Genomic DNA, 4,406 nt, shown 5'->3' on the forward strand with positions numbered 1-4,406 from the left:
CCCCCCCTCCCATTATTTTTAAATGGCTGCTCGGCGTTTTTTTATTTTTTTTTAAGAAGACTGGGCTATTTTTCAAAATTTATACTCGTATTTTTGCTGAGACCGTCCAAGTGTGTAATTGTTTTCGTTAAAAATAATTATTAAAAGACAACAATCATGAACAGAATATAATGGTGTCTCTGATCTACTGCATGAATGCACGCCCCGCCCACTCCGGCGATGCACTAAGCTTCGCCGGTAATGTTTTACAATTTCTTTGTAGTAAACATATTATGTCACGTGTACAATTTGATGCATATAGTAAGTATTACAAACACAATATTATACATTCATTCATGCAACAGTCGTAGGTAGCGCACGGTACTGCTGGCCGGCTGAGACCAGGAAATAACAATTTCGTTGTAATTGCTAGTAGTTAATATAAACACGAAAAATAGGCTAACCCAGACATTGCTACATTACTATAGAGACCGGTCAGTGATAGGCCTACTCCTAATTTCATCACTCGGAAATCTAAGGCTAGAAAGAAATAGACCAAATAACGAATATAAAGGACTTACCTTTCCATATACCAAGATATCCAAAGCAGATCAAAAACCATAAATGTGAAGTTTTGAATGCGAAGAGAGTAGAGGTCATCATCTTGCTCTAAACCGATTTGTTGCTATAAAAGTCGCCATAATTATTGTAGGGCAAACCGTACATCAATGAAGCACGCAGCATTCCCGGTTTGATCATAGTTTTAGTGGCCATTACTCAATGTTTTACGTAACTGTAAATCATAATGGTTTTAGTTCCATGCCTCAGTTATTTCTTTCTTTGGAGGGGGGGGGGGGGGGGGGGCTCAGTTTAGTATTAAAAGTCCCCGATATATTTTCCTCAAGTGATTGACACTTTTTTGGATGTTTAACGACGTTCAAACCTGGGGGCGGGGGGGGGGTAAATATATGATTACAGGCTTCTTGAGTTAATTTCATACCCAGTATTTTCCGTTTTATTATTGGAAACTGGTCTTGTCTGGGTGAATTCCTCAATGCAGGGTCCATGCCAGCAAAACTCTGCGCTTGCATCACTCCGCCTTTAGGCAAGCGCCGCATTTCTGTTAACTCTACAGATTTCGGGTAAGGCTCATAATATAATGTAGGCAAATAATACCTAGTAAAAAATAGTAACGTGGTGGACGCAAGCACACAAGCAAAAACATCGTTGCTACTAAAAAAACAATCCGTGAAATTACGCTATAAAGATGCTAGGCCAAGCACCCCTCAAGCGCAGTTTTTGTTTTGCTGGGCCGGGTCATGTATCATCGTTGCGTTTATTAGCTGGTCCGACGTAGTCAAAGGTCTGATTTAACCTATTCATATTTATCATGAATGGCACAGAATACATTACACATCCAAAGTTGCTTACATACAATAAATGATACGTTTTCTTTAGAAACTGTTGGCAATCGGACTTTCTATAAATTATTAATTGGGGCCTTTTATAGGAAACTAATCTTGGTCTGGTTTCCCTGAAGTAGATCCACATAAACACTTTTACCCCTGAAACATTTAATTGTCTATTAATGTCTCCCGAAGCTAGATTATCCTGAAGTGATTGACACTTTAAACCGCATTCAAAGGGGGGGGGGGGGGGGGGGTAACGAGGTTCATCAACAGAGAAACCCAACTTCCTCAGTGATGCCGCTGGAGTTCGGAATTTCTTTATTGTTAAAGCCTTCAAATAAATCTGCCGATTCCGTCAAGACACAGACGTAGTTTGTTGATGCTGTGGATCGGACTTATATCATTTTGGGGCCTACACCGCTTTCTCTATGAAATAATTGCCGTGGCAAGGTCAATAAGCTTTGTAAAGGTTCTTACGCCGCCTAGCAACAGTGTTGCCATGGTCAGAGGAAGGTGCCTACAAGAGCACGGCCACTCTGCAAGAGTCTCTAACCGACTGTTTTTTTTCAATGCATTACTATTTTGTTCAAATGTGCGGCTCGAAAACAATTTGGCAGCTGACGGTTTTTACCCTGACTAGACTGGAAATTCATGAAGATACACAAGCAACCCCTCACATACGGAAATTAAATGCATGCAATTAAACTCACATGTGCCAATAACTCCCCGACAACACATTTCACGCGCCAAGATGAATACAAATTAAGGTGTTACAGTGTAATACATTGCACATGAAGTAATACCTTGAACATGAAGGTACAATGTATTACTCGGAATCAATTTGTTTTCCAAATGTGCGCATGCGCGATTCTTGTACCGCCGGCGTATTGTTATCTCCTAAGATAGTAGACTTGTGGACAAGTCGTTAAATCGGCCCCACGCGCTGAGATAGTGCTCCCCCCGACAACACTGCTCTCGCGCGAACTCACTGCTCTCGCGCAAACTGATGGCTCCCCGATTTCGACTCCTCATTAACGACTTGTACAAGCTGACAGCGGTATGTATTCATGTATTCAAGTATGAACGCGGTATACCTTCACTGTTGCCGCGGAGACAATCGTGCAGACGAGTTCATTTTTATAAGAGGGTAGTAATAGTTTCTAATATTGTAAAGCTTGAACCGGAGGGCATCTGTGAATCTTTTTTATTTTGATTTAACTGCTTTATTAGTTGAAAAGGGCCTAACTTTAAAAAGTCATCTTCAAATGCATTACTATTTATCTGTTTAATATCCGTGAGCTGCCTCATGCAAATTGTAATGTATCACTGTGGCACTACTTATTTACAGCGTATTGATATATTGCACAGTGCACAGTCTTGTGTGTATACAGGTTAAAGGTCATATGAATCAACCATACTTTTCAATATGGCAGCTATGTGCTTTGGCTACTCTGACACTTAGTATTTCCCCCCACGTAAATACACCACAACTGGCGACGAGGATGGCCCTTATTATCCTGCTATGTTAAAGATCTAAGTACTGTGATCTTAAGAGTACAAATTTAATGTACAAATTCGCCAGGGTAGCTGCATAAAATGTGGAGATTTGGAGTGAATCTTGACAAGGTTTCATATAGCAGCTGTACTTTTAATTTTTTTAAGCAACTGTAAGTGTAACCACGAAAAATACTTCTCACTTCCAAGCAATAATAACAATTGATATAAGGCTCAAATAGGGTAAAGACACCGTGAAATGCAAAAAAGGAACAGTGACTCAAATTGTAGTTTGCCTCAAACAAAAAACAAGAAACAAATTTATTGATAAATCGATCAACAAATGCAAACCTGTGGTTGAAATAAATAAATTAAATTGAGCAATAAACAATTAAAATACCTTCAGACTAATGGATATTGATGGTAGAAACTGCAAATCTAGGAAAATGTGGAGTGTTTCCCTTGCACCTCCAGGTTGCTATATTAACATAGTGAGTAGTTGACCACGGATTTTGCAAAACCTGTTTATTACAAAACACTTTAAACAATTTACAAACTAGGCGAGTGCTAGAAGGGTTACAGCTCGATGGTCCGAAGGTTCAATAGTCTGAAGGTTCGATAGTCCAAATTGACAATAAGGTCCGATAGTCCGAATTGACAATAAGGTTTGATCGTTGATTCGGACTATCGGACCTTATTTTGACCAGTGAACCTTCGGATCAATGAACCTTCGGACTATCGTATCAAATGTATGGGTTAATGAAACCTACTTCATTTTGGGACTAATGAACCCCCTGTTATGGGAAATTTGTGCGTTCGGACAATCGAACCTTCAGACTAATGGACCTTCGGGTGGACACCGGTAGAAGACCGTAAAGAAATGTAAACAGTGGTGGATAGGGGAAAACTAACTTGAATGAACATTTTTAATGGGTTTTCTACCTATGTTGCACAACCGCCTAGCCTTAATACATTATCAAACCCTCTCAGTCTGTGCTTTGGATATTTAAGTATTTGGATTGGAAAGAATAAATTTTAACTAAAATGAGCAAAATAATTTTTGGTAATTGCACAGTATAAATGTCATCCTTACATTTGGAACCATTCAGAATGCACGCACCATCCACATCAGTCAAGAACTTTGGTGCATATTTTGATTGAATTGTCTATGACTGATCAAATAGACCTGCTTTCGATTTCACCAAACTCTTTCCAACTTGTGTTAATCTTACGACTTGAGTTGAGTCCCAGCCTTGCACCGTAACATGAAAACCCTAAGATTAACGTTTCATGAAATCGGCTCCAGCTTTGCAAGTGTGTTCGATTTCATGTGTCACAGATTAGGAAGTATGAATCTGACGATGCATAACATCATGTGATTCACAGCCATGTTCTTTCTCGGTTAGATTGTTGTATTGGGCTGCTTACAGAAATCCCACATGTATATTTTAAAAGAGACTTCACAGTTTGCAGAACTGGGCTGCTCGTGTTATATTTAGGTTAAATCGCCGTCGTGATGCAATA

Source organism: Asterias rubens, chromosome 14, assembly GCF_902459465.1.
Source record: "Asterias rubens chromosome 14, eAstRub1.3, whole genome shotgun sequence".
Lineage (NCBI taxonomy): Eukaryota > Metazoa > Echinodermata > Asteroidea > Forcipulatida > Asteriidae > Asterias > Asterias rubens.